General features: G+C 48.0%; 1 long non-coding RNA gene across 2 annotated transcripts; it reads left to right on the top strand.

Annotated features, from left to right (window-relative positions):
* Window positions 1–259: 259 nt before the first annotated feature.
* Window positions 260–4,146, top strand: LOC132541687 (uncharacterized). Of its 2 annotated transcripts, XR_009552786.1 has the most exons (4): window positions 260–1,737; window positions 2,086–2,174; window positions 2,746–2,841; window positions 3,660–4,146. It is a non-coding gene; the product is annotated as an uncharacterized LOC132541687 (long non-coding RNA). The 2 variants fall into 2 exon arrangements; XR_009552785.1 differs by having other exon boundaries at window positions 260–2,174.
* The last annotated feature ends 7,461 nt before the right edge of the window (window positions 4,147–11,607 follow it).

The following is an 11,607-nucleotide window of genomic DNA, read 5'->3' as shown; positions in this document are numbered from 1 at the left end:
CCGGTTCATTCCGCAGAGCTGCGGAGAGGACCACGACCCCTCACTTGTTGAGTGAGGAAACCGAGTCACCTCAGGTCGCCACACTTGCTGCCAGTCCTGTCACCCACCCAGGTGACAAGCACAGCGGGGGGAGGCGGGAGAGCGGCTTCCTGCTGAGCCCCCGCCCCGCCCTCAGCACCAGGTGAGCCGCCAGAGAGGGGGCCATGCACCCTACCGGGCACCCCCGCTGGAGTTCTTAGCAGGGGGAGCCGGGCGGGAAGCAGTGACTGGCTCAGGAGACCCCAGATGTACCCAACCGCCTGAGGTCCTTGGAAATCACTTGGGTTTGTGGGTACAGTCAGCCGTCAGGTGACATTTGGGGTGCCAGGGGACAGGTGTGATTGCTGTTTCCTAAGGGGAAGGCTGTGACCTGTGTACTAGTGGTCGCATTGAGCTGTCAAGATACCCAGATGTCAGGGAGAGGCGTCTGCAGGGTGATGGCAGTGGAGGAGGGGAGCAGGAAGAAGTAAGAGCTGCCCCAGGCCTGTAGTTCCGTGTGCGAGTGGGCGATGGCGTGTGGATTGTGGGGGTACGTGGACCCCCGCAATCAGGAGCCCCAGAGAAGGCGAAGCTCAGTGGACTGCGCTCTCTCCCAGCACCTGCTGCACAGTGGCACTAACAGCCTGGGGTTCCGGGAACTGAGGGCGAGGACCCTGCGAGCAGGCATGTGACCTGCTGTCTTCTGGAAGGGGCAGTCTTCTCACAGATGAAAGCTGGGGCCAGGAGCAGTAGATTTGTAGTGCTGGCACCAAGCCCCAGCAATAATCCTGGTGGGAGAGGAGGAGGAGGAGGAGGAAGAGAATTCAAGTTAGGATGGTCCAAGAGTTGGCTTAGAGACTAGTTCATTGGACTTAAAAGCACAAGGTCCAGAGTTAATCCCCAGAGCAGCATATGCCAGAGTGATACTCTAGTTCTCTCTTTCCCTTTCACTTCTATTGATAAATAAATGTATCAAAAATTTATCAAGTTAGGGGCCAGGTAGTGACTTGTGGTTGAGTGAGCACATTATCACATGCAAGGTCCCGGTTCAAGCTTCTAGTCCCCATCTACAGGAAGGAAACCACAAGTGGTGAAGCATTTCTGCTTCCCTCTCTTCCTCCCCCTCACACCTTGAGACCTATCTCTATCCAAAATAAAATAAATAAATGAAAAAAGAAAGCTGGGGGTGTTGAGAGTGGCATCCCTTTAGGACCTGACGGAGGAGTCCCAAGATAGGAAAGGTGGGTGGAGAGGGAGATGTTTACCCAGGAACCTTTTTTTTTTTTTTTGCCTGCAGGGTTATTGCTGGGGCTCAGTGCCTGCACCATGAATCCACTGCTCCTGGAGACCATTTCCCCCCCTTTTGTTGCCCTTGTTATAGCCTTGTTGTGGTTATTATTGTTGTTGATGATGTCGTTTGTTGTTGGACAGGACAGAGAGAAATGGAGGGGGGGGGGAGACAGAGAGAGGGGAAAGAGACAGACACCTGCAGACCTGCTTCACTGCCTCCCCTGCATGTGTGGAGCAGGGGGCTTGAACTGGGATCCTTACGCCGGTCCCTGCACTTTGCGCCATGTGTGCTTAATCCCCCCCCCCCCCACCAGGTACCTTCTTTATTGTCAGGAAGAAGCCTCCGTGGAGACAAGGAGACAGTGGAAGTGCTGGAGGGTCAGGAGGACTCCCTTATGGTTCCTTGCTGCACCTAGGACATGCGTTCAGGTGTATGGTGTTTGAATTCTTTATTAGACATGCAAAGTAAAGAGCAAGAATCGGGATAGATTTCCTGAGGGTCTTTGGGCCCAAAAGCCAGGCTAAAAACCACAAGTCAATGACCAAGCCCAAGACCCTCCTTTGTCCAAGAGGTCCTCCTTTATAACTCTTTTTACATCACACTGGGGCACATTTTCTTTTTTTTTTTTTTTGCCTCCAGGGTTATTGCTGGGGCTCGGTGCCTGCACCACAAATCCCCTGCTCCTGGAGACCATTCCTCCCCCCTTTTGTTGCCCTTTTTCTTTTATTGTTATAGTTACTATTATTGTTGTTATTGATGTCATCGTTGTTGGGCAGGACAGAGAAAATGGAGAGAAGGAAGCTGGGGAGAGAAAGACAGACACCTGCAGACCTGCTTCACCTCTTGTGAAGCGACTCCCCTGCAGGTGGGGAGCCGGGGGCTGGAGCCTGGGTCTCCACGTGCGTCCTTGCTCAGGTCCTTGTGCTTCAGTACTGTGTGTGCTTAGCTGGGTGCACCACTGCCCTCCCCGGCACTCCTGGGCTTTCTTAGAGCTCAGCTCAGTGTTGGGTACAAAGCAGGTCTCCATTCAAGGAAAGGGGAACACGGAGAGAAAGAGTCCCCCACATTCACAGTCACAGCCCACAGCAACACTCGCACCCCATAACCTGCAGGAATAGTATGTGAAGACCCAAACCTCACTGGTCTGGAATTTGCAGTAAGACAGACACTGTAACCTTGATCCCAATAAGTAAGAGTTCAGATCAGTTCCTTTCTATCTTTAGGGCTTTCCTCTTAGAGACAGGTAAGAAGGTTCCACCTGGACAGCACTCTAGACTTATCTGAGCTATCTGACCTGACATAATAACCTGCACAGGTGGGAAGGGGACAGGGCTCTCTGTCCAGTCAGCCACTCCTGACCTGTCGTCAGAGTAATGGAGTCTGCTCAGATCCTGAGAAGTTGGTCTGCTTGGGACATCTTTCTGTCTCTCTTCTAGGAAAGGACCCAAAGAGCCACGGTTTACGAGAAGAGCGAATGAAGTTCGTCACAAAAGACCACATCCTTCCATGTTTATATGAAATGTCCAGACTAGGTAAATCCATTGAAACTAAAACTAGACTGGGGAGAGGGTGGTGAGTGGGGGCCACTGCCTGTGGTCTGGCATTGCTTTTCTTCTGCCTCTTTCCTCACCCCCTCTCTCCTCTCTCTTCTCTTTCTCCTCCTCCTCCCCCCCCCTTCCTTCTCCTCCTCCCCCCCCCTTCCTTCTCCTCCTCCCCTTCTTCCCCTTCCTCCTCCTCCTCCTCCTCCTCCTCCTCCTCTTCTTTTCTTCAGAGATACAGATAGAGGGTAAAGGACACCACAACATCTTCCTTGTGATGGGGGCTGGGCTCAAACCTGGGTCTCACACACACAGCAAAGCAATACATTATCTGAGTGAGCTATTTTGCTGGCCTAGTCTGGTATTTCTCTAATGGGTTGATGAAATATTCTGAACTTAGTGATGGTTGCGTAACTCTGAATACCCTAAAAGCCACTGAAACGCACTTTAAATGGGGAGTTCTATAGCATACAGTTCACATCTCTGCAAAACTGCCATTTCTAAGCAGATGTTTATCCTGTGACTGCGGTTATGGAGACATCTCCTGGCAGGCTTTCAGAGGCGCCGTGCCCCAAACCTATCCTTCTTGGGCAGGGCTAACAGCGTGGTGGTTCGAGCGACAGACTTCCATGCCCGAGATATCAGAGGCCACAGGTTCAACTGCAAAGCCGCCACAGGCCAGAGCCGAGTCCTCCTGTGCTTAAAGCAAAGCAAAACAGATAAAGGAAAAAGTCTTCTCTCAAAGGCAGCCTCTATGTGAGCAGCTGCAGTCTCCTCGACTCGGGCTAATTTCTCCTTTTCAACGAATTCAGGTGAACTGTCTGCATTCCCACGTCAGCACCAGAGGCACCGAAGCAGGAGCCAGGAAAATTTGGGCCACACCACAGCCTGCTAAGCTCATTGAGCCTCAGGTCCCTCATGCTGAGTGTCTGAAACATTTTTTGTTTTGCTGCCAGAGTGACTGCGGGGACTCGGTACCTGTGCAAGTAATCTACCACTCTTGGCAATTATTTATTTATTTTCCTATTCTCCTCCTTCCTTTCCTTCCTTTTCTTTATTAGTGATTTAATAATGATTAACAAGACTATAGGATAACGGGGGTACAATTTCACCTATTCCCACCACCAGAGTTCCCTGTCCCATCTCCTCCATTGGAAGCTTCCCTATTCTTCTTTGAAAAATTTTATTATTTTCCCTTTTGTTGCCCTTGTTTTATTGTTGTTGTAGTTATTGTTGTTGCTGATGTCATTGTTGGATAGGACAGAGAGAAATGGAGAGAGACAGGGAAGACAGAGAGGGGGAGAGAAAGACAGAAACCTGCAGACCTGCTTCACCACCTGTGAAGCGACTCCCCTGCAGGTGGGGAGCCAGGGGCTTGAACTGGGATCCTTACGCTGGTCTGTGATTAAGCGGATTAAGTACCACCTGTGCTTAATCCGCTGCGCTACGCCCAACCCCCTCCCTATTCTTTATCCCTCTGGGAGTATGGACCAAAATTCTTTATGGGGTGCAGAAGGTGGAAGGTCTGGCTTCTGTTATATTTCTTTCATCCTTTGTTTTTATGGAGACAGAGAGAGAGAGAGAGAAAAAGAGAGAAGAGGAGAGGAGAGGAGAGGAGAGGAGAGGAGAGAGGAAAGAGAAGAGAAAAAGAAAGAAGCTGAAGTTTCCTTCAATGCAGTGGGGCCAGGATTGAACCTGCAGAGGAGCACACTATTTAAGTGAGATACTGCTCTCTCTCTTCCTTTCCTAGGCTAGAGAAGAACTGAGAGGGAGGAGAGGTATTAAGGAAGACATCTATAGCACTGCTCTGCCACTTGTGGCACTTCCTCCTTGTAAGTGGGGAATGGAGATTTGAACCCAGGTATTTTTTTCTTTTTGACTTTAAAAAATTTTAATTTTATTAATAAATACATCATTGGGGACTACATCAAATTAAAAAGCTTCTGCACAGCAAAAGAAACCACCACCCAAACAAAGAGACCTCCCACAGAATGGAAGAAGATCTTTACATGCTGTACATCAGACAAGAGGCTAATAACCAAAATATATAAAGAGCTCACCAAACTCAACAAGAAAACAAACGACCACATTCAAAAATGGGGAGAAGATCTGAACAGAATATTCCTCATAGAAGAGACCCAAAAGGGGGAGTCGGGCGGTAGCACAGCGGGTTAAGCGCACGTGGCGCAAAGCTCAAGGACCTGCGTCAGGATTCTATTGAGCCCAGGCTCCCCACCTGCAGGGGAGTCGCTTCACAGGTGGTGAAACAGGTCTGCAGGTGTCTGTCTTTCTCTTCCCCTCTCTGTCTTCCCTCCTCTCTCCATTTCTCTGTCCTATCTAAGAATGACGACATCAATAACAACAATAACTACAACAACAATTAAAAAAAAAAACAAGGGCAACAAAGGGAAAATTAAAAAAAAAAAAAGAAATCTAAAGGGTCAAGAAACATGAAAAAATGCCCCAAGTCACTGACTGTCAGAGAAATGCAAATAAAGACAACGAGATACCACATCACTCCTGTGAGAATGTCACACATCAGAAAAGGTAGCAGCAGCAAATGCTGGAGAGGCTGTGGGTCAAAGGAACCCTCCTGCACTGCTGCTGGGAATGTCAGTGGGTCCAACCTCTGTGGAGAACAGTCTGGAGACTCTCAGAAGGCTTTCTGGAGTTCATCTATTTTGTTGCCCTGCTCTGATACTGTTTCAGCTTGTTCAGCTAGTTGCCTTCTTAGCTCAGTGATTTCAGCTTTCAGCTCTCTAATAACCATGAGATAATTAGAATTTTCTTCCATATTCTCATTTGTTGTTCCTGCATTTCTGATTACAATTTTTTCAAATTCTTTACTCACTCCTGTTATTATTTCCTTAGCTAATGTTTGGATGTTGAACTCGTTGTTTTGTGCTTCACCCTCTGGAGGACTTTTAGCTGGACTCTTGTCCTGGTTCGAGTCTCCAATATTTTTTCTTGTTGTTTTAACCATTTTATATATTATGTTATGAGTTCCCTTTATCAGTACTTTTCAAATTATTGATCACTATTGCCTGGATTGACTTGTGTCTAAGTAATTTAATTAAAGGGTTTACCGTGGTGGAAGTTAACAGTTGTTTCAATCCCTGAGTTGGAGCTCAGTGGTGTAAAAGCCTCTTTTTTTTTTCTTCCCTGTAGGCTATGGGAGCCTGAGGGCTTTTAAACTGTCAATAGGCTTCTTAGCTTAATCACTGACTCCTGACCAAGAGATAAAGCAGGGTGTGGCAGAGATAATCCAGTGGTTATGCAAAGAGACTTTCACAGCCCCTCAGCTATGCCACCGAGGTATAGGTCTTCTCCTGAGTTTCCCGGTTAGATCTCTGTCCCCTGGTGTCCCTCCCTGTTGCTGCTCCAGATTCTGAGGGTAGTAGCAATGGAGACTCAGAGTTGCACTTGGTGAGTCTCTGGGGAGTCCTTTCCTCCCTTCAGCTGTCCCCTTGTTGTGGAGCACACTGGAGGTGGTGTCTCCACTGATAAACTGTTGAACTGTTAGCAGTCACTTAATCTCTCCTTAGGCCCCTCTCTCCTCTCTGTCACCAGCCACATGTGTTTGTACTCACGGGTGATTTACTGGGTTCCTGTGGTCATTCTAGTCCTGTCTTGTTTTGGTCCGGGTGGTCTCCTTTGGTATTCCTAGTTGATCCAGGAGAGGAGAGGAGAGCTCACCTACCCAATGACTCTGCAATTCCTCTCCTGGGGATAGATCCTAAGGAACCCAACACACCCATCCAAAAAGATCTGCGTACACCTCTGTTCATAGCACAATTTGCAATAGCCAAAACCTGGAAGCAACCCAGGTGTCCAGCAACAGATGAGTGGCTGAGCAAGCTGTGGTCTGTATACACAATAGAATACTACTCAGCTGTAAAAAATGGTGACTTCATCTTTTTCACCTCATCTTGGATGGAGCTTGAAGGAATCACGTGAAGGGAGAGAAGTCAGAAACAGAAGGATGAATATGGGATGATCTCACTCACAGGCAGAAGTTGAAAAACAAGATCAGAAGAGAAATACTAAGCAGAACCTGAACTGGAGTTGGTGTATTGCACCAAAGTAAAAGACTCTGGGGTGAGGGTGGGGGTTCAGGCCCTGGAACAGGATGGCAGAGGACCTAGTAAGGGTTGTATTGTTATGTGCAAATGTTATGCATGTACAAACTATTGTATTTCACTGTTGTCTGTAAACCATTAATCCCCCAATAAAGAAATTTTTTAAAAATCTGAAAAAATTATATTTATTTATTTTTCCCTTTTGTTGCCCTTGTTGGAAAAAAATAATTTTATTAGTGATTTAATCTGATTTACAAAGCTATAAGATAACAGGGGTATAATTTTGAACTGTTCCCACCACCAGGGTTCTGGATCCCTAATCCCTGATAATTGTCAGCTACAGTACTTCTCCTAAGGTTGCAGGTATGGCTTAACTACTATTTCTACAACTGTCTGTCTATATTTGTATGTATATGCCCATTTTCTCCCCATGGTCCTGTATTCTTTTTCTTTCTAAGTTACACCTACACCTATTACTACATCTAAATGTTCCTCCTTTTCCCTCTTCTCTCTCCAGGACCTAATGGAGTTGAGTTCAGAGCTCTCTGGTCCTGGAGGCCTCCCCCCCATTTTTATTGGATAGGACAGAGAGAAATTGAGAGAGGAGGGGAAGATAGAGAAGGGGGAGAAAGATAGACACCTGCAGATCTGCTTCACTGCTTGTGAAACACTTTGGGGGTATTGAACCAGTATCCTTGCACTTTGTACCATGTGTGCTTAACCTGGTGTGCCATTGCCTGCCCCCCAAAAATGCTTTATGGGGAGCAGAAGGTGGGAGTTTTGGCTTCTGGAATTGCTTCCCCGCTGAACATGGGTGTTGACAGGTGGATCCACACCCCCAGCCTGTCTCTCTCTTTCCCTAGTGGGGCAGGGCTCTGGGGAAGCGGGGCTCCAGGACACATGGGTGGGGTCGCCTGCCCTGGGAAGTCAGAGTGGCGTCCTGGCAGCATCTGGAACCTGGTGGCTGAGGCTGTGGTGCTTTTGCAGGTGTCTCAGCTGGAGTTGGTGAGTTTGTTAAGTTCAATAATTGTAGATATTTGTAGTTTGGGGAGAAATCAGTTCTGTTCCCTGTTAACTCCATGGCTACACCTCCCATAGGTCGAACCCAGGTCCTGGAGCATAGTAATGTGTCAGCTGGCTGTGCCACCACCCGGCCTGAAACCATTTACCCATTTTCCTTCTAAGGGACCACGTTGTTTCACACAAACAAAACATATGTAAATTTCCCTCATATACAAGGCATTAGGCTCATGTAACATCCCTCATATACAAGGCACTAGGCTCATGTAACATCCCTCATATACAAGGCACTAGGCGCATATAACATCCCTCATATACAAGGCAATAGGCTGGGAGAAAATACAAAATTATCATCCTTACTGTAAAAATTGGGAGCAGGGAGATAGCATATAATAGTTATGAAAAAAGATTTTGATACCTGAGGCTCCAAAGTCCCAGTCTCAATCCCTAGCACAACCATAAACCAGAGCTGAGCAGGGTTCTGGTGAAGAATAAATCGAGTTGAAGGGCAGGCGAGACGACTCAGAGGAAGTGTCAGCTTTAAGTGTGAGGCTCTGGCTTCCACCCCAGCACCACATAAATCCCCCCCCCCAAAAAAAACAAACAAAAACAGGTTGAGAGTAAATGAACTCTCCAAGGCTAAGTGCTTTGTGTTCACACACTGGCAGGTGTGGGGTCGGGGAGGCAGTGTGGTGGTTATGCAGAAAGACTTCCATGCCTGAAGTCCCAACCGTCTCAGATTCAATCCCCAGTGCCACCATAAGGCAAGATCGAGCAGTTTTCTGGACAAAACCCAAGTGGGGGCTAAAAGGTTCAGGATCAGGCAGGCTACAGAGGGCAAGCAGAACAGCTGGGTGCAGAGAAAGTGCTCTGATCACAGGGGTGAGACTCCCAGACCAAAGGCTTGAGCCAGGTGTGGAGGCAGGGGGACAAGGTGAGCACAGCTCAGCTCATGTAGGCTTGAAACCAAAACTGTCTAGGACGACTTCTTGTGATGATGAAAATGTCCAACAGCTATGAGAGCCATGTATGAATTTTCTAGTAGAACCACAGAAAAGTAAAAATAGGCAGTAACAAGTTTTAACAAACTCTATTTAGAACATTATATATAAAATAAAATTCTTTTGACATGAAATTAAATAACATTACTAATGAGCTATTTTACCTTTCCTGGTATGTTAAGTTTTAGAAATCTGGTGTGTAGTTCACACATCTCAGTGCAGATGTTAAATGCTCAACAGAGGGAAATGTCCTGTTGGCTGAGAGCATTCCCACTTTGCTTTTTGGTGAATTTATTAAAGAATCAAGCTGTAATTGGGCCCACGAGGGACTTGAGTCCAAGCACAGTTCTCAGATTATGTTTATACACTGTGTATTCGTGAAGTGAAGTCACAGCAAACAACCTTGGGGTTCTGTGATGTTCTCTCAGCCAGACAGCCCGTCTCCTAACTCAGTGCTGTCTCTGCCTTGGGGCAAAAGCAGGCCGTTTCTGTTCCTAATCTATATCCCTTAAGCTCCTTCTTCTGAGGGAGGTGGTGGGGTGGCTGCTCCTCTGCAGCTCCTCAACATTAATGCATCTCAACTCAGGTCGCTGCGCCCTGGCTCCTTCAGGGAACCTAGAGGGTTGGGCTGGTCGCAGCCCTCACAGGCCCAGACCAGCTGCGTTGTGACTCTGTTCCTCATCTACAGTGCAGGTGGTGGCTGCAGATAGTTCACTGGGGCAGGCCCATTAGTTCATCCAGGCAAGTCTTTCCTCCCTCCCTCCCTCCCTCCCTTCCTTTCTTTCTTTCTCTCTTCCTCTCTCTCTCTCTTTCTCTCTTTCTTTCTTTCGCCTCTAGGGCTGGGGCTCGGTGCCGGCACTATAAATCCACTGCTCCTGGAGGCCATTTTTCCCCATTTTGTTGCCCTTGTTGTTGTTATTGATGTCGTCGTTGGATAGGACAGAGAGAAATGGAGAGAGGAGGGGAAGACAGAGAGGAGGAGAGAAAGACAGACACCTGCAGACCTGCTTCACCGCCTGTGAAGCGACTCCCCTGCAGGTGGGGAGCCGGGGGCTCAAACCGGGACCTTTACACTGGTCCTTGTGCTTCACGCCATGTGCGCTTAACCTGCGGCACTAACCCCGCCTCCCCTGGGTAAGTTTTTTTTTTTTTTTTTTAAAGATTTTATTTATTTATTCATGAGAAAGATAGGAGAGAGAGAAAGAACCAGACATCACTCTGGTACATGTGCTGCCGGGGATTGAACTCAGGACCTCATGCTTGAGTATCTGATGCTTTATCCACTGCGTCACCTCCCGGACCACCCCTGGGTAAGTTTTACACATTTCTTTTTTTTTTTTTTTTTCCTTCCAAGGTTATTCCTGGGGTTCAGTGCCAGCACTGTGAATCCACTGCTCCTGGAGGCCATTTTTTCCATTTTATTGGATAGGACAAAGAGAAATTGAGAGAGGAGGGGAAGATAGGGAGAGAGAAGGAAAGACACCTGTAGACCTGTTTCACCGCTTGTGAAGTGTCCCACTGTAGATGGGGAGCCCAGGGCTTGAACCTGGATTCTTGAGTGAATTCTTGTGTTTAGTACTATGTGCGTTTAATACAATGTGTGACCACCCGGCCCCTGGTCTTACATCTTCCTCCCTTCCTCCCTTCCTCCCTTCCTTCCTTCCTTCCTTCCTTCCTTCTTCCCTTCCTTCCTCCCTTCCTTTCTTTCTCTCTTTCTTTCTTTTGTGGTATGGGGCTTCACACACATGAAAGTTCACTGCTCGTGGGTTACTTTTCTATTCTTTATATTTCAGAGAGAGAGAGAGGAGAGACAACAGCGTGACCATCTGTAGAGCTTCCTCTGGAGCTGTTCATGGTATCCTGTGGTGCTGGGGCTCAAACCTGGGTCCTAGTGTAGGGCAAGGGGTGCACTCTACTTGGGGGAAGCTATATGCTGCCCCCTCCGTGAGTTTTCTTTAATACACTAAGCAAGAATTAATTACAATTTAGAAAAATTAAATTTTCTAGTTGCACTGGCTGCATTTCAGATGTTCCAAAGCCGTATGTGGCCAGTGGTTTTCAACTCTGTTAGTATAGCTTGAGTTATGATTATCTAGGAAAATGATGAGCCAGCTTCCAATTCTCTAGTCCTTATCTCCCTTGTCTCTAGGCTCATTCACTTAAAGTGTGTGGTGTGTGTGTGTGTGTGAGAGAGAGAGAGAGAGAAAGTTAGAATGGAAGAGAGGTAGAGTGGGGAGAGATACGTGCGGTACTGCTTCACTACTTATGAAGCCTCTCCCCCCCACCCCCCGCCCTATAGGTGGGAAGCTGGGTCTTGAACCTGGGTCCTTGCACATGTGTGTGCTCAGTCAGATGTACCCGCACCCAGCCTGTAGGCTCACTCTCAGCTGCCTTCTGGAATTGTGTTTCTGAGGTGCAGATGATAAGGGGCCAACAGCACGACCCATTAGGCCCGGGGCTCAGCCGTCTCCGGGAGCTGTGTGATCCCAGCTCTGCAAAGCACTCCCGGCTCACCTAGGCTACTTGCTTCCAAGCAGCATCCTGGACCCCTGAGCGCCCTCGAAGGCATCACGAGGGCGTGGTCCCCAGCGCCACTAGTTCAGACTAACCGAAGGCACACCCTGAAGCCCAGCACTCTGCTCTGGGCAGACGGGAAAGTA

The sequence above is a fragment of the Erinaceus europaeus genome, chromosome 12 (genome assembly GCF_950295315.1).
Source record: "Erinaceus europaeus chromosome 12, mEriEur2.1, whole genome shotgun sequence".
NCBI classification, from domain to species: domain Eukaryota; kingdom Metazoa; phylum Chordata; class Mammalia; order Eulipotyphla; family Erinaceidae; genus Erinaceus; species Erinaceus europaeus.
The sequence above is the reverse complement of the archived record's forward strand: the minus strand, read 5'-3'. Positions and strand labels throughout refer to the sequence as shown.